Genomic DNA, 19,554 nt, shown 5'->3' on the forward strand with positions numbered 1-19,554 from the left:
GGAGAACTAAGTAAAGAGTATTTGTCTTCACACTAAGAACCTAAGTATGATGAGACAGAATGTACTCAATTTAATAATTTTATGGTCCAAAGTATAGTTACTGAATTGCTTTGGAATTGCTACTATTAAGAGCTGCCTGCAATGTGTGAAAAAGTGAGGCAAGTGGGATCTTTTCTTCTCGTACACCAAATATCCAGCTGGAAACATCTGGATGACTAATTGGTTCACTTTTCCTGGGTACTATTTAATTTTGTTTCTGTAAAAGTTCTAGCACCTGATCTTTTTTGGCTCTGGGCTTTTGGATGTCACGGTAGTTGCATATATTGTCACCTTCTTTCTCTTCTGTATTGTCTAAGCTGTGTGTGTGTGTGTGTTTGTGTGTGTGTGTGTGAGAGAGAGAGAGAGAGAGAGAGAGAGAGAGAGAGATGGTTATATAATGTCCAAGTTATTTTTTGTTTCTGCTAGAGTATGAGTTTCTAGACAATTTTTTAAAAATTCATTTGTTTGTTTATTTATTTATTTACTTACTTATTTATTTATTTTACATTTATTTTTGACAGACAGACACAGAGAATAAGTGGGGAAGGGGCAGAGAGAGAGGGAGACACAGAATCTGAAGGAGGCTCCAGGCTCTGAGCTGTCATCACAGAGCCCGACATGGGGTTGGAACTCACAAACCCTGAGATCATGACCTGAGCTAAAGTCAGATGCTTAACCAACTGAGCCACACTGGCGCCCCTAGATAATTGTTTAATGTTTATTTATTGTTGAAGGAGAGAGAGACAGAGCACGAGGGGGGAGGGACAGAGAGTGAGGGAGACACAAAATCCGAAGTAAGCTCCAAGCTCTGAGCTGTTAGCACAGAGCCAGTGTGGGGCTGGAACCCACAGACCACGAGATCATGACCTGAGTAGAAATCCGACACTTAACTGACTGAGCCACCCAGGTGCCCCAAGAGTTTCTAAATAGTGGGAATTTTTTCTGTTTTTGTTCATTTTTTGTAAGGAGTATATCTCTTTACCAGGAAATTTTTTATAAGTAATTTACCATTGTCTTAAAGATGTGTTTTTGCAAGTGAGAAGAGTTTGTAAGTGAATAGACAGAAGGACTATTAAAACATGAATGTATTTCAGCAAAGAGATACTGATTTTTTAATTTATAGTCACAGAACTTAGAAAAGCTACAATTACTATATGAAAATATATTCCTTATAAGGTGTATTTTCTTTTGCAAGTTTGGCATTTCACACCAGGGAGTCAGGCTCAAGGTACACAATTTAATATATTCAAAAGATTTAGTTGAAGTAGAATCACTTGCTTACCCAATTGGCCTTCAAAGTAGAGGGCTAAACATATTTTCTGAGAACATTTTCAGGAATTCACTTAGTAGTGCTCTCTCTCTCTCACACATGCATGCACACACACATACACACCACACACAAACAAATATGGTTAGCAACAGCAGGTTTGAAATGGACACTTAGAGATTCTTTTCTAAATTCCCCTCTAGGCAATCATCTTAGTATAGATTGTTTATATACGAGTGCACAATTTATGGATTTTTAAAAATATGTCATTAAAAACCTTGGTGGGATTAAATTGGATGTGTAAACATTCAATTAGAAAATTTGATTATCCCTTATTAGCAGACAGATATCTTGAAGATAGCCTAGTTGTAGAAATTCTCTGTTTAATTACTTTTGAGGAATGATATGAGCTCTGTCATGAATTTTGACATTTGGAGAGATTCATATATCTTCTGTTTTCAATCATTTTCAACCTGCTGCTACAGTATATTTTTTTAGTGTCTAAAGTAACTCCCAATAGGATAACAGTATATTTTTTAAATGTCTATAGTAACTCCCAATAGGAAGAGACAAATATATTTACAATTGAAAACTTTTGTCAAGTTTAGAGTTCTCAAGTAAAATATTTCCAAAATGCTATTTCTTTTTTTAATTAATTTATTTTAAATTTGATTATAATTGTCATACAGTGTTACATTAGTTTCAAATACACAACATAGTGATTCAACAATTCTATACATTACTTGGTGCTAATCACATTAAGTGTACTCTTTTTTTCTTTTAATTTTTCTTTAATGTTTATTTATTCTTGAGAAAGAGACACCATGAGTGGGGGAGACAGAGAAAGAGGGAGACACAGAATCTGAAGAAGTCTCCAGGCTTTGAGCTGTCAGCACAGAGACTTGACACGGGGCTCGAACTCACAAACCGCGAGATTATGACCTGAGCCGAAGTGGAAAGCTTAACAGACTGAGCCACCCAGGTGCCCCTTGATAGGTGTACTTTTAATCCCCTTCCCTGTAACACCCATCCCCCAACCCACCTCCCCTCTGGCAACCACCAGTTTGTTCTCTATAGTTAAAAGAGTCTGGGGGATTTTGGTCTTTTTTCTTCTTTGTTTGTTTTGTTTCTTAAATTCCACATATGAATGAAATCATGTGGTATTTGTCTATCTCTGACTGGCTTATTTCACTTAGCATTAAAAAAAATGCTATTTCAGTTAATCCTATCTTGGGCCATCCTGTTCATTTATCTACAGATACTTCTGGTTGTTATAGATTGTTTCTTTATGTGTTTTTAACTCAAGGACACACTATTGGACATGCATTCAATTGGTTGAGGGTGTGGCACCTGGGAGAAATCCCATCTTTAAATTATTCAGACTTGGAATTTAGACTTCAGATTTAGAATTTATGCTCTAGAGTCAGTCTGGCTAGGTTTACATTCCAGATAAAAATTACTAGCTATGATGTTGCACACATTACTCAGTGGCTCAGAGCTTCTCTTGTTTTATCTGAAAAATGGAGATCACGACAATGCTAAAATTGTTGTAAATATTACCTGAGATAATTAGCTTTCGTTTTTATATATAGTGCTGAATATTAGCTGTAGTTGCTATTTCTCTCCTTCTTCCGTCTCTTCTTTCCACTCCATTGGCACTGGCACCCCCTCTTCTCCTCCTCCTCCTCCACCTCCTCCTCCTCCTCCTCTTCCTCCTCCTCCTCTTCCTCCTCCTCCTCTTCTTCCTCCTCCTCCTCCTTATTCTCCTTCTCCTTCTCCATAGTAGTATTGGCTCTAACTCACAGTCTCCTGGCTCTCTGTTCCAATCCACACTACAAAGTTTATCCATAATAATCTTTCTTTGGCATTATCCTAAAACACAACTTTGTGCAAAAACCTAACTGATTAAAATAAGACTGCTATTATTAAAGTTTCTTTGTTGGGGCACCTGGGTGGCTTAGTTAAGTGGCAGACTTTGGCTCAGGTCATGATCTCATGGTTCGTGGGTTGAAGCCCCATGTTGCAGTCTGTGCTGACAGCTCAGAGCCTGCTTCAGATTTGGTGTCTCCCTCTTTCTCTGCCCCTGCCCCGCTTACACTCTGTCTTTCTAAAAATGAATTAAAATGGTAAAAAGTTCTTTGTTAATTTGATGCTTCTCTTTTTTTTTAAAGGCTTACCTTTAATGCTAGTTCTCCAATTCATTTTCCAACATTGCTGACTTTTTAAAATTTTTTTTAATGTTTTCTTATTTTTGCGAGAGAGAGGGAGAGAGAGACAGAGTTCAAGCGGGGAGGGGCAGAAAGAGAGGGAGACACAGAATCTGAAGCAGGCTCCAGGCTCTGAGCTGTCAGCACAGAGCCTGATGCAGGGCTCGAACTCAGGGACTGCAAGATAGTGACCTGAACCAAAGTCAGACACTTAACTGACTGAATCACTAAGGCACCCTGCGGCATTCCTGACTTTTCTACTTTATTTCAGGAAATTAAATCCTCTGCTGTTGTTGGTCAAAAACAATAGGTGTTAAGAATAAAAAGAAAAGGAGGCCAGCCATCTTGAAAAATTGTGATGGTAACAATAAAAGCAATAATATTATCAGCTTACACATATAAGCTTTACCATCTGCAAAATACATATGTGTGTGTGTGCATGTGCATGTGTGTGTGTGTGTGTGTGTGTGTGTGTGTGTGTACAGGCTTACAAAATGCTTTACAGATACTTTCCTAACTTTTCTCATTTAAACAGGGGCAAGAATTTGTCTGAAGGAATAAACATACATAAATAATATATGAATTTGTGGGTATTTGACTGGACCATGAAGAGTCTTTTTTTTTTTAACTAATACAATAAGCCTTAGAACATATAGATAAGTATATTCAGAATTGATGACAAAGTCCCTCTAGGTATACAAGAGATAACACTCTTCAACTAGGAGTTTGTAAGGAGGGATTATCCTAAGTAAAAAAAAAAAAAAGAGAGAGAGAGAGTTTGAGCAAGGAACAGAGATTGGAAAGCACTACATGTGTTTGAGAGATAATGAAAGGCTATAATTTTTCTGGAAGGATGTAAAGAAAGGACTAGCCTGGAGTGTCATTGTCGGTGTCTGTAATGCTTTGGATTTCTATGGATAGAAGTTGTGGAGGGTTATGGTCTAATACAGAGAGTCCTAACCCCTTGATTCTTAAGGCCTGAACAGACTACTGTTGGGCTTTGTTCAAAAAGTCATTTTATAGATTTATTTCCCCTCATGTTTTGGTTATCACCACACTTAACAGAGAAGAAAAAAGAAACATCATTACCTTTCCTTTCAATACATGTCAAAGTATTCAAGATTCTTATTATCCTTGGATGTTGTGCCCTTTTTAGATGGCAGGGGTTTTGTATTTACTGCTTTCTGCATCTATGTACTAAAGTCTAACTGTTTTTTGTTATTTTTTGTTTCTAGTCAAGTTAGTTAACATACTTGGCTTCAGGAGCAGAACCCAACGATCTATCTCTTACATATGACACCCAGTGCTCATCCCAAAAAAAGTGCCCTCCTTAGTACCCATCACCCATTTAACCCATCCTCCCACAAAGACATAAAGTCTAAATGTTTTAGCAGAATGAATGAAAATTGACTAAGCAAAATGAAATTATGAAGCGGTGTTGTGTTAGTAAATGTTCAACTATTGTTTGGAAAAACAGGCATGAAAATAATATTTAAAATAAAAATAATTTAAAATAAAAATAAAATAATTAAATGCATGGTATTCTTTGTTGTAAATTCCATATAGTCAGTTGATTTCCAGAGAATACTTTTATTGATTTTTTTAAACTTTTTATTTTAATTTCAGTTAGTTAACATACAGTTTTATATTAGTTTCAGGTTTACAATATAGTGATTCAACAACTCCATGCATCACCCAGTACTCATCACAAGTGCACTCCTTAATCTGCATCATCTACTTAACATCTCTCCCCACCACCCTCTCCTCTGGTAGCCATCAGATTGTATCTATAATTAAGAATCTGTTTATTTTTTATTTATTTTTTTGTTTTTTTAATTTTTAAATAGTTTTTATTATTTTTTGTAATTTTGAATTCTCTTTAATGACAGATTCATATTATACTTACATATGGACATTAATTTTACTTATAAAATATATCTCATATTTAATTAGTTAATAGACTAATATACTAATAATACAGAGTAAATTTTATAAAGTTAGTATGTAGTAAATTTTATGAAGTTATGTCAGTTATTAACCAACTACTGTTGTGATTTTTGTAATAACTAGCTTAAAAAGAACTTCAGGCTTTTAAAAACTATCTGGTTGGCTAAATGGAGCAGAAGAGTATTAACAAGCACAGTATACTAGCACCATTTATTACAAGTTTACTATATACCTGACACGATCTTAAACACTATGTGTACCAGTCTTAATGAATCTTTACAACAGTCCAATGATGTAGCTTCTTTCCAGCATCTTCATATATAATGATGCTTCCCTAGTAACTATTTCTATTTGTGTGTGACAATTCATGCCACACATTGTAAGGATTATACTTATCTATTTTTTCCAGGGAGTTGCTAACCAAATTGCTATTTAGTAGTACTGGAGTTGGTTGACTGAGGCCTGCATCTTGATTAAAGCACAGTAGGAATGCATCTTCCACATTATATATAGAAATAACTTATAAGCTTAGCTTCTGTAAATAAATGAATGAATGATTCCTGTTACTATGTTGAAGCATGTAGGATACAGGGCTGAGTCACAAAATTTACAAGCATTTCAAATGTCAATGAGAGAGATGAATTAAATGAAATTCTTGTTGCACATGGAAATACAAACTCATTACCAATTTGAAGATTTGTATGGGTTGTAAATTCAACTTTAAATTCATAGATTGCAGTAAGGAGCAAAATCTTACAGTGTTGTACACATTTGTTTTTTTTTTTTTTTCACTGCATAAAACATATCAGTTTTCCTATTAGTTGAACTATTGTTGTAAAATCCAGGCTGGTGAAATGGGATTACAGATTTGATTTCAGATATTCTTTTTTTTTTCTTTTTTAGTTGTGAGAGGACTGGTTTCAACTTTGTTATTTTTTTAAATTTTTGCCAAAATTTTTACTTAAATTCCAGTTAGTTAACATACAGTGTAATGTTACTTTCAGGTGGAAAATTTAGTGATTCATCATTTATGTATAACACCCAGTGCTCATCACAACAAGTGCCCTCCTTAATACCTGTCACGTCTTTAGCCCATCGAGCAGCCCACCTCCCCACAAGTAACCCTCAATTTGTTCCCTATAGTTAATACTCTGTTAATTGGTTTGTTTCTCTTCCCCCCACCATGTTCATTTCTTTTATTTCTTAAATTCCACATATGAGTAAAATCATATGGTATTTGTCTTTCTCTGACTTATTTTTCTTGGCATAATATTCTCTAGCTCAATCCATATCATGGTAAATGGCAAGATTTCATTCTTTTTTATGACTAGCAATATTCCACAGTATATGTATGTATATAAACACTTGGGCTGTTTCCATAATTTGGCTATTATAGATAATGCTGCTAAATCATCAGGGTATATGTACCCCTTTGAATTAGCATTTTTGTATTCTTTGAGTAAATACCTAGCAGTGCAATTGCTGGATTGTAGGGTACTCCTTCATCCTTGTTAGATGCTCTGCATCTTGGAAGATGGCAACAAGCAGAGTGGGGATGATGGCAATAGAGTGAGCCAGAATCACTCGAGCAAAGTGTCACCATTTTAGGTTCAGGAATTCTTCCATGATGAACTGGCCAAAATAGGTTACTGTCATGATGGAGCTCTGTCCTGCAGCCAGGATCCCCACTGCCCAGATGTATAGTGCAGCAGACCCAAGTAACATCTCAGTACAACACCCCCTTTATAGATGCCCACAGCCAGTGTTGAGTTATCATCAGGAAAAAGGGCGGTGTGGGGATTGCCGTTATTTTTACAGACTGCAACCACCTAGTTTTTTTTTTTTTTCAAAAACTGCTTCAGCAAAGACAGACAACAAAGATGTTGATGATGAAGGAAACAAAGGGAGCAATGCAAGATTAAATGAAAAAGTACATATTAGTTTCTTGAACTTCATGCTTATTGGCTTATTTTACCTTTCTGGACTTGACTAAGGCAGAATGCAGGTACATATTGTGTGTCATGATGACAGCTTTCACGATGCCCACAGCCTGCTCAATCTGTGGGAGGTGACATCCTGAATAGGAGGGCAGGAATATGCCCTTGAGTACCTGGCTCTGGCTGGGTTTAACTGTAACATATATCCAAATGTGAGGGCCATAATAGTTATGAGAAAGTCTAAAGAATGCTTATAGCTTCCATAAGCCATATTTGTCCAGAGAAATGCAAAGATATCTGCAATGGTGATGAGAACTCCACCCCATAGAGGATACCTTCCTATAGACAGAAGATTGATGGAAATGGCTGATTCAATAATTTCTTGCATGTCTGAGCAAAAAATAGCCAACTCCACCATTAGCCATAGGATAATTTATAAGACCCTGAGATACTGATGGTGACACACTTCAGCAACCCCATGACCACTTTCAATCTAGCTGCAAGGTGCTGGAGCAGGAGTCCCATGATGGTGGCCAACAAAAGAACCCAGAACAACTTAAATCTAGCCACTGCTCCAGACTGCAAATCAGATTCAATGTTTCCTGGATCCAAGTAAGCAGTGCTCATGAGAAAGTTGGGTCCCATGAAAGCGCAGAGTTTATGAAAGTTAAAACAAGAATACTATTCCTCAGGAATGGTGATCTTCCCATCAAAGTAGGTGATGAATGACTCTTGTGAGTGCCTGGTGGACTGGGGAAGAAACACATTATTGTAGACATGGCTGAGGGTACCAAGACTGGCAGACACCCCATGGTCTCCAGAAGCATCATCATCAGACATCTTTTTTTTAAAGTTTGTTTGTTTGTTTGTTTGTTTTTGAGAGAGAGAGAGAGAGCATGCAGGAGGAGGAGAGAGAGAGAATCTCAAGCAGGCTTCTCACTGTCAGTGCAGAGCCCGACTGGGCTCAAACTCACAAACCATGAGATCATGACCTGAACTGAAACCAAGACTTGGATGCTCAACTGACTGAGCCACCCAGGCACTCCCATCATCTGGCATCTTCTAATCAGTACCTAACACCACAGTGGAAGCCTGAATTCCCAAGTTCTTAGAATAACATTCAGCTCTGCAAGCACTTGACAGGATCTCCCACAGTGCCCACTCCACATCCCGGAGCTAACACCAACTCTAGTACTATGTTGAAAAGGAAGGTCAAGAGTGGACATCATTGTCTTGTTCCTGATTTTAGAGGAAAAGCATTCAACTTTTCAATGTTGAGTAAAATGTTAGCTGTGGGTTTTTCATATATAGCCTTTTTTAATATGGAGATATGGTCTTTCTATGCCCAAAGTTTTAAGAGCTTTTGACAAGAAATAATATTGAATTCTGTGAAAAAACTATCTGTACTTATTGGGAGGATCATATGATTTAATACTTAATTTATAACTTTGGGCTTAGTAACTTTGAGCTTAGTTTGTTCTCCTAATTCCTTGAATTATGCAGTTAGAGTGTTTATTTCGTATCTTTCTTTTTTTCCTTAAAGTAGACATTTGTTACTATATGCTCCCCTCAGTACTACTTTTGCTGTATCCCAAGGATTTTAGTATATTGTGCTTTTATTTTTGTTTGTCTCAAGATACTTTCTGATTTCCCTCTTGGTTACTTCTTTGATTAATGGTTCATTCAAGAGTATGTTTTTTAATTTACATATATTTTTAAATTTTTTCAGTTTTTCTCCTGTTACTGATTTCTAGTTTCATATCATTATAGCTAAAGACGATACTTGATATGATTTAAATCTTTTTTGAATTTGTTAATGTTTGTTCTGTGGCCAAACATATGATCTATCTTGAAGAATATTCTGTTTATACTTGAGAATTTGTTTTCTGGTGCTGTTGGACAGAATGTTCTGTGTATGTCTGTTTAGTCCATTTGGTTTATAGTGTTATTTAGATCCCCAATTTCCCTATTAATTTTCTCTTAATGATCTGTCTAATGATGAAAGTAGGATATTGAAGTCTTTTACTATTATTCTATTGTTGTCCATTTCACCTTTTAGTTCTGTTAATATTTGCTTTAAATAGTTCAGTGCTCCAATATTGGGAGCATATATATTTATAATTTTATATTATTTTGATGAATTGATGCCTTTCTCACTATATAGTATCTTTTTTGTCTCATAAAAATTTTGACTGAAAATATTTTATCTGACATAAATATTACCATTTCTACTCTCTAGGTTACTGTTTTCATGGAATATCTTTTTTCCATCCTTCCCTTTTCTTTCAGGCTATTTTTAAGTATCTTAGAGGGATCAGATTTAGGAACTTGTTTTTTAATCTATTTAGCCACTCTGTCTTTTTTCCCCACTGATTATTTTTTTTATTATTTTTTTCATCATGATAAGTGTAATTCTTAATTCCCATAACCTATTTTACCCATCCCCCCACCCACCAACTCTCTGGTAAATATCAGTTTGTTCTATATGGTTAAGAATCTGTTTATTGATTTGTCTCTCTCTCTCTTTTCCTTTGCTCCTTTGTTTCATTTAGTAAATTCCACATGAGTGAAATCATGATATTTGTCTTTGACTTATTTCACTTAGCATTATGCTCTCTAGTTCTATCCATGTTGTTGCAAATAGCAAGATTTCATTCTTTTTTGGCTGAATAATATTGCATTGTATATATGTATATATATATATATGTGTATATATATACACACACACACACACACACACACACACACACACACACATATATATATATATATATATATATATATATACACATATATACCACTTCTTTATCCATTCATCTATGGATGGGCACTTGGGCTGCTTCCATACATTGGCTATTGTAAATAATGCTGCAAATAAACATAGGGATGCACATATCCCTTTGCATTGGTGTTTTTGTATTTTGGGGTAAATACCCAGTAGTGCAATTACTGGATAATAGTGTAGCTCTATTTTTAATTTTTTGAGTAACCTCCATATTGTTTTGCACAGTGGCTGCACCACTTCGCATTCCTACAAGCAGTGCTAGAGGGTTCCTTTATCTCTGCATCCTTGCCAACACGTGTTTCTTTTGTAGCCACTCTGTGTCTTTTGAATGGAGAATTTAGTACATTTATATGTGAAGTAATTATTGATACGTAAAGACTTACTATTGCCATTTTGTGAATTGTTTTCTGGCTTTTTTAGTTATTTCATTTCTTTATTCCTTTCTTTCTGTCTTCCTTATAATACTATGCTTGTATTCTTGTCTTTTTATCTTTTGTGTATCCAATGTAGGTTTTTCTCTTTATGGTTACCATGAGGCTTACATAAAATATCTTACAACAGTATATTTTAATCTGATAACAACTTACATTCAAATCACATATAAAATCGGTACACTCTTACATTTCCTCACCACATATTTTATGCTACTGATGTCACACTTTGCATCTGTCTATATTCTGGCTTTAGTAAAAAAATTATCAGAGTCCAGAGTGGCTGCACCAGCTTGCATTCCCACCAACAATGCAAAAGACATCCTCTTTCTCTGCATCCTCACCAACATATGTTGTTGCCTGAGTTGTTAATGTTAGCCATTCTGACAGGTGTAAGTTGGTATCTCATTGTGGTTTTGATTTGTATTTCCCTCATGATGAGTGATGTTGAGTATTTTTTCATGTGTCGGTTGGCCATCTGGATGTCTTCTTTGGAGAAGTGTCTATTCATGTATTTTTCCCATTTCTTCACTGTATGGAGGTTCCTCAAAAAGCTAAAAATAGAACTACCCTACGACCCAGCAATTGCACTACTAGGCCCTTATCCATGGGATACAGGTGTGCTGTTTCCAAGGGACACATGCAACCCCATGTTTATAGCAGCATTGTCAATAATAGCCAAAGTATGGAAAGAGCCCAAATGTCCATCGATGGATGAATGGATAAAGAAGATGTGGTATATCTATACAATGGAGTATTACTCATCAATCAAAAAGAATGAAATCTTGCCATTTGAAACTATGTGGATGGAACTGGAGGGTATTATGCTAAGTGAAATTAGTCAGTCAGAGAAAGATAAACATCATATGACTTCACTCATATGATGACTTTAAGAAGCAAAACAGATGAACAAAGGAAGGGAAACAAAAATAATATAAAAACAGGGAGGGGAACAAAACAGAAGAGACTCATAAATATGGAGAACAAACTGAGGGTTGCTAGAGGGGGTGTGGGAGGGGGGATGGGCTAAATGGGTAAGGGGCACTAAGGAATCTACTCCTGAAATCATTGTTGCACTATATGCTAACTAATTTGGATGTAAATTTTAAAAAAATTAAAAATAAAATTAAAAAAATTAGAGTCTATAGTTGTTTTGAATATTGCTTTTTAACTTTTATACTAGAAACAAATGTGATTTACATAGCACCATTAAAGTATTATGGTATTCTGGCTATGCATTAATCCCTCTGCCTGGGTGTAGCAGAAAAACTTGGTATTGGCTTTGCTTTGAGTGTGATCAGCATAGCCTGCCTGCATCTTGGTTGACTACTGCTGGTTGCACAGCTTCTAGGTATTCTTGGCAGTCCTTAATAAGGCCCAAGAATCACAGTGGTTGGGGCTATGTTTTAGTTCCTTTGTGGGAACAGGATGGGGAGGAGCCACTCCAGGCAACTCCCAAATTTTATCAAGAGGTTTTTGGGTCAGGAGGGGTCAGAAGATATTCTCAGCCTTCACTATGAATGAATCTCTGCTTGGTTATAGCAAAGGAACACTCCATGCTCAGTAGGGACTGTTCTGGGGGTGATCATCTCTACCCACTCACTTCTAAGCTTGAACATTTTTGTTTACTCAGCTTTCAGGTGCTTTCACCAGTATCTTTGCCCAGATGGGTCTGGGAAACACTCTAACCATCAGATGGGGCTATGACTCAGCTCCTTGCCTGTGCATAGGCAAACCAAACTCTAGAACCAGCAAAACTCCTTGTTTGAAGACCTGAATCAGGAATATTTGCATCCCAGTGAGTTCCTTGGTCAGAGTGTGTCACTGACTTGATTCTGCAGATGCACAAAGCCGCTTGGTTGGGATTACTACTTGGGCACTGTAATTATAAACTTGATCTGTCAAGATCCATGTGCTGTATACTTCAAGCCCCTCTCCTTTCTCCTTCGCAGATTCACAGTGGCTGAGCCTTGAAGATTCCCCTGTAATTTCTATAGGGCGAGACTAGACTACAGGCTTCCATGAAGTTACTCAAAATGCTGAGGACACTGGTTGTCTCCTCTGGGCTCCCTTTTCCCAATGGAGAAACTAGAGGCTCAGGGGAGACCTCTCCACATGGTTCTGTGCTGGCCCGTGTGAGGTGCTCTGTGGTTACTGTGTAGCCATTTCTTTTGCCCTTCTAATGCAGTCTCTCTTGGTCTCTTGGTGAAGGGGGATGCTTCCACCTGACCCTGTGTTCTAGGAACCTCTCAGTGGTGTCTTGTTCATGAGTAATCATTAGTTGTTCTTGTGAGTGGGAGCAAAGTCAGGAATGACCTATGTTACCTTCTTGCTGATATCACTTCTCAATTGATAGAGTATTCTGAATTTGACTATATATTTACCTTCACCAATGAGTTTTATACTTTTATATGTTTTCATGTTGTTACTTAGCATGCTTTTATTTCAACTTGAAGGGCTCTCTGAGATTTATTTTAAGGAGGACTGTGGTGATAATCTCTCTTACCTTTTGTTTTGGAATATCTTTTTGTCTCATTCATTTATGAAGGTCAGTTTTGCCTGCTATAGTATTCTGAATTGTCAGTTTTATTTTTCATTCAGCCTTTAAAATATACTATCCAACTCTTTTCTAGCATGGAAGGTTTTTGCAGATAAACCCACTGATAACCCTATGATGGTTTCCTACTGTATTGTGTCATTTTTCTCATGCTGATCTCAAAAGTCTCCGTTGCCTTTGCCTTTTAACATTTTGATTATCATGTGTCTCAGAGTAATCTTTGTTAGACTGATCTTGCTTAGGGTTTTGAGCTTTCTGTACCTTGATGTTTTATGACTTCCAAAATTTTGGAAGTTTTCAGTTACTATTTCTTTAAAAAAGCTTTATGCCTCCACTTCTCTTGAGATTCCCATGATGTGATTCTTTATTCACTTTATGGTGTCTCATAATTCATGCAGGCTTTCTTACTTTTTTCTATTATTTCTTTTCTTTTTGTTTCTTTAACCAGATAATTTCAAATGGTCTGTCTTCAACTTCACTGATTCTTTTGTGTGAGCATGGCTGTTAATGAAGCTGTCTGTTGAAATTTTCGGTACTGTCTTTGTATCCTTCAGCTCTGGGATTTCTATTTTGTCCTTCTCATAGTTTATATTAATTTATTAAAATTATCAGTTTGCTTATTGTTTTCCTGATTTCATTCAGTTGTCTGTGTTCTCTTGCATTTCGCTGAATTAATTTAAGATGGTTACTTTGAATTCTTTGTCACACAAATCATAGATCACCGTATCTTCAGGGTTGGTTACTGAAGTTTTATTAGTTTCTTCTAGTGGTGTCACATTTGCCTGATTGTGATCCATATAGCTTTGCATTAGTGTATTTGCATTTGAGGTATCAAACACCTTTTGCAGTTTCATTTATTTTATTTTATTTTTTCTTTTTAAAAATTTACTTCAAAATTAGCATATTCTGAAACAATGATTTCAGGAGTAGATTCCTTAATGTTCTTTAACCATTTACCCCATCCCCCCTCCCACAACCCCTACAGCAACCCTCAGTTTGTTCTCCATATTTATGAGTTTCTTCTGTTTTGTCCCTCTCCCTGTTTTTATATTGTTTTGCTTCCCTTCCCTTTTGTTCACCTGTTTTGTCTCTTAGAGTCCTCATATGAGTGAAGTCTTGTGACTTTTGTCTTTCTCTGACTAATTTCACTTAGCATAATACCCCCCAGTTCCATCCACATAGTTGCAAATGGCAAGATTTCATTCTTTTTGATTGCCGAGTAATACTGTGTATAGATATACCACATCTTCTTTATCCATTCATCCATCGATGGACACTTGGGCTCTTTCCATACTTTCGCTATTGTTGACAATGCTGCTATAAACATGGGGGTACATGTGTCCCTTGGAAACAGCACACCTGTATCCTGTGGATAAATACCTAGTAGTGCAATTGCTGGGTTGTAGGGGAGTTCTATTTTTAGTCTTTTGAGGAACCTCCATACTGTTTTCCAGAGTGGCTGCACCAGCTTGCATTGCCAAAAACAATGCAAAATAGATCCTCTTTCTCTGCATCTTCGTCAACATCTGCTGTTGCCTAAGTCGTTAATGTTAGCCATTCTGACAGGTGTAAAGTGGTATCTCATTGTGGTTTTAATTTGTATTTTCCTGATGATGAGTGATGTTGAACATTTTTTCATGTGTTGTTTGGCCATCTGGATGTCTTCTTTGAAGAAGTGTCTATTCATGTGTTTTGCCCATTTCTTCACCGGATTATTTGTTTTTTGGGTGTTGAGTTTGTCAAGTTCTTCATAGATTTTGGGTACTAACCCTTTATCTGCTATGTCATGTGCAAATATCTTCTCTTATTTTGTCGGTTGCCTTTTTGTTTTGCTGATTGTTTCCTTCACTGTACAGAAGCTTTTTATTTTGATGAGGTCTCAGTAGTTCCTTTCTGCTTTTGTTTCCATTGCCTCTGGAGATGTGTTGAGTAAGAAGTTGCTGAGGCCAAGATCAGAGGTTTTTGCCTGCTTTCTCCTTGAGGATTTTGATGACTTCCTGTCTCACATTGAGGTCTTTCATCCATTTTGAGTTTATTTTTGTGTATGGTGTAAGAAAGTGGTCCAGGTTCATTCTTCTGCATGTCGCTGTCCAGTTTTCCCAGCACCACTTGCTGAAGAGACTGTCTTTATTCCTTTGGATATTCTTTCCTGCTTTGTCAAAGATTAGTTGGCCATACATTTGTGCATGCATTTCTGGGTTCTCTATTCTGTTCCATTGATCCGAGTGTCTGTTTTTGTACCAGTACCATACTGTCTTGATGATTACAGCTTTGTAGTATAGCTTGAAGTCCAGGATTGTGATGCCTCCTGCTTTGGTTTTCTTTGTCAAGATTGCTTTGGCTATTCAGGATCTCTTCTTGTTCCATACAAATTTTAGGATTATTTGTTCTAGCTCTGTGGAGAATGCTGGTGTTATTTTGATAGGGATTGAATTGAATATGTAGATTGCTTTGGGTAGTATCGACATTTTAACAATATTTGTTCTTCCTCTCCAGGAGCATGAAATCTTTTTCCATTTTTTTCCATCTTCTTCAATTTCTTTCATAAGCTTTCTATAGTTTTCAGTGTATAGATTTGTCATCTCTTTGGTTAGATTTACTCTTAGGTATTTTATGGTTTTTGGTGCAGTTGTAAGTGGGATCAATTCCTTGATTTCTCTTTCTGTCGCTTCATTGTTGGTGTATAGGAATGCAACCGATTTCTGTGCATTGATTTTATATCCTGCAACTTTGCTGTATTCATGAATCAGTTCTGGCAGTTTTTTGTGGAATCTGTTGGGTTTCCCACATAGAGTATCATGTCATCTGCAAAGAATGAAAGTTTGACCTCCTCTTGGCTGATTTGGATGCCTTTATTTCTTTGTGTTGTCTGATTGCAGAGGCTAAGACTTCCAATTCTATGTTGAATAATCGTGGTGAAGGGGACATCCCTGTCTTGTTCCTAACCTTACAGGGAAAGCTCTCAGTTTTCCCCATTGAGGATGATATTAGAGTTGGGTCATTCATATATGACTTTTATGATCTCGAGGTATGCACCTTCTATCCCTACTTAATTGAGTGTTTGTATCAAGAAAGGATGCTGTATTTTGTCAAATACTTTCTCTGCATCTATTGACAAGATCATATGGTTCTTGTCCTTTCTTTTATTGATGTGATGAATCATGTTAATTGTTTTGCAGATATTGAACCAGCCCCGCATCCCAGGTATAAATCCCGCCTAGTTGTGGTGAATAATTTTTTTTTTAATGTATTGTTGTATCCAGTTAGCTAATATCGTGTTGAGGATTTTTGCATCCATGTTCATCAGGGAAATTGGTGTATAGTTCTCCTTTTTAGTGGGGTCGCTGTCTGGGTTTGGAATCAAGGTATTGCTGGCTTCATAGAGTTTGGAAGTTTTCCTTCCATTTCTACTTTTGGGAACAGTTTCAAGAGAATAGGTGTTAACTCTTCTTTAAATGTTTGGTAGAATTCCTCTCGAAGAACATCTAGCCCTGGACTCTTGTTTTTTGGCAGATATTTGATTACTAATCCGATTTCCTTACTGGTTATTGGTCTGTGAAAATTTTCTATTTCTTCCTGTTTCAGTTTTGGTAGTGTATATGTTTCTAGGAATTTGTCCATTTCTTCCAGGTTACCCATTTTATTGGCATATAATTTCTCATAATATTCTCTTATTATTGTTTTTATTTCTGTTGTGTTGGTTGTGATCTCTCCTCTTTCTTTCTTGATTTTATTCATTTGGATCCTTTCCTTCTTCTTTTTGATCAAACTGGCTAATGGTTTATCAATTTTGTTAATTCTTTCAAAGAACCAGCTTCTGGTTTCATTGATCTGTTCTGTTTTTGTTTTGTTTGTTTGTTTGTTTTGATAGCATTAATTTCTGCCCTACACTTTATTATTTCCTGTCTAATTCTGCTTTTGGGTTTTATTTCCCTTTCTTTTTCCAGATCCTTAAGGCATAAGGTTAGATTGTATAGCTTAGATCTTTCTTCCCTCTTTAGGAAGGCCTGGATTGCTATATACTTTCCTCTTAGGACAGCCTTTGTTGCATCCCAGAGGTTTTGGTTTGTAGTATTATCATTGTCATTGACTTCCATATACTTTTTAATTTCCTCTTTAACTGCTTGGCAAGTGCATTCATTCCTTAGTAGGATATTCTTCAGTCTCCAAGTATTTGGTACCTTTCCAAATTTTTTCTTGTGGTTGATTTCGAGTTTCATAGTGTTGTGGTCTGAAAATATGCATGGTATGTTATCAATCTTTTTGTACTTCCTTATGGCTCATTTGTGTCATAGTATATAGTCTATTCTGGAGAACGTTCCATGTGCACTGGAGAAGAATGTGTATTCTGCTGCTTTAGGATGAAATGTTCTGAATATATCTGTTAGGTCCATCTGGTCTAGTGTGTCATTCAACTCCATTGTTTCCTTGTTGACTTTTTGATTAGATGATCTGTCCATTGCTGTGAGTGGGGTGTTGAAGTCTCCTACTATTATGGTATTACTATCAATGAATTTCTTTATGTTTGTGATTAATTGCTTCATATATTTGGGTGCTGCCACATTTGGTGCACAAATATTTACAAGTGTCAGGTCTTCTTGGTCTATAGACCTCTTGATGATGATATTATGCTGTTCTGCATCACGTGATACAGTCTTTATTTTAAAGTCTAAATTGTCTGATATAAGTATGGCTACTCCAGTTTTCTTTTGTTGACCATTAGCATGATAGATGGTTCTCCATCCCCTTATTTTCAATCTGAAGGTGTCTTTAGGTATAAAGTGGGTCTCCTTTACAAGCATATAGATGGATCTTCTTTTCTTATCCATTCTGTTACCCTATGTCTTTTGATTGGAGCATTGAGTCCGTTGATGTTTAGAGTGAGTACTGAAAGATATGGACTTATTGCCATTATGATACTTGTTGAGTTTGAGTTACTGGTGGTGTTGTTTGGTCCTTTCTAATCTTTTGTTGCTTTTGGTATATACACACACACATACATGTATATATACATATATATATACACACATACATATATATACATATATATATACATATATATATCTTTTCTCCCCTCAAAAAGTTCCCCTTAAAATTTCTTTCAGGGTTGGTTTAGTGGTCACAAACTTTTAATTTTTGTTTGTCTGGGAAACTTTTCATCTCTCCTTCTATTTTGAATGACAGCCTTCTTGGATAAAGAATTCTTGGCTGCATATTTTTCTGATTCAGCACACTGTATATATCCCAGCATTCCTTTATGGCCTGCCAAATTTCTGTGGATAGGTCTGCTGCAAACCTGATCTGTCTTCCCTTGTAGGTTAGGGACTTTTTTTCCCTTGCTGCTTTCATGATTCTCTCCTTGCCTGAGTATTTTGTGAATTTGACTATGATATGCCTTGTTGATGGTTGGTTTTTGTTGAATCTAATGGGGGTCCTCTGTGCTTCCCAGATGGTGATGTCTGTGTCTTTCCCCAGGTTAGGAAAGTTTTCCGCTATGATTCGCTCACATAACCATTCTACCCCTATTTCTCTCTCTTCCTCGTCTGGGACGCCTATGATTCTGTTTTTGTTCCTTTTTAATGAGTCACTCATTTCTCTAATTCTTAAATAGTGCTCTTTTGCTTTAATCTCCCTCTTTTTTTTCCTGCTTCATTATTCTCCATAAGTTTGTCCTCTATATTCCTGATTCTCTGTTCTGCCTCATCCATCCTTGCCACTGCTGCATCCATCCGTGATTGCAGCTCATTTATAGCACTTTTTATTTCATTCTAGCTATTTTTTTTACTTATTTTATCTCTGCAGAAAGGGATTCTAATCTATTTTCGATCTCAGCTAGTATTCTTATTATCATGATTCTAAATTCTTGTTCAGACATCTTGCTTGTATCTGTGTTGGTTAAATCCCTGGCTGTCATTTCTTTGTGCTCTTTCTTTTGGGGTAAATTCCTTCATTTTGTCATTTTGAAGGGACAAAAGGATAAGTAGGTAGAAAAATTGTAATTAAAAATTAAAATTAAAAAACTATTAAAATTAAAAATTAAAACACACGCATACACACAAAAGTCTAATAGATGATGCTAGATCCTAGGTGTGTTTTGGTCTGAGTGTTTAAAGTGGTTTGACAGATTAGAGAAAAAAAGAAAAAGGGGGGAAGAAAAAAAGGAAATCGTTTGAAAATTTGAAAAAATGAATACACTGAAGTAGACTAAAATGAGATGATGGGGGTAAAATAGAATTTGAAAAAATATACACAAGTAAAGAATATAGTAGAAAGAAATTAAAGAAAAATATTTTTAATAAAAATTAAAAATAAATATGAATTTTTTCATTTTCTGTATTTAAGAAAAAAGAAAAGCAACAAAAAGAAAAACAAAGAAAAGAAAAA

General features: G+C 36.2%; 1 protein-coding gene and 1 pseudogene across 2 annotated transcripts in view; one reads left to right on the forward strand and one right to left on the reverse strand.

Annotated features, from left to right (window-relative positions):
• The window catches only part of LOC106983764 (uncharacterized), a 415,282-nt gene that overhangs the window by 119,706 nt on the left and 276,022 nt on the right, over positions 1–19,554 (forward strand). The window lies entirely within an intron of this gene.
• On the reverse strand, positions 98–8,057 carry LOC106981223 (natural resistance-associated macrophage protein 2-like; annotated as a pseudogene).

The sequence above is a fragment of the Acinonyx jubatus genome, chromosome X, assembly GCF_027475565.1.
Source record: "Acinonyx jubatus isolate Ajub_Pintada_27869175 chromosome X, VMU_Ajub_asm_v1.0, whole genome shotgun sequence".
Classification (NCBI taxonomy): Eukaryota; Metazoa; Chordata; class Mammalia; order Carnivora; family Felidae; genus Acinonyx; species Acinonyx jubatus.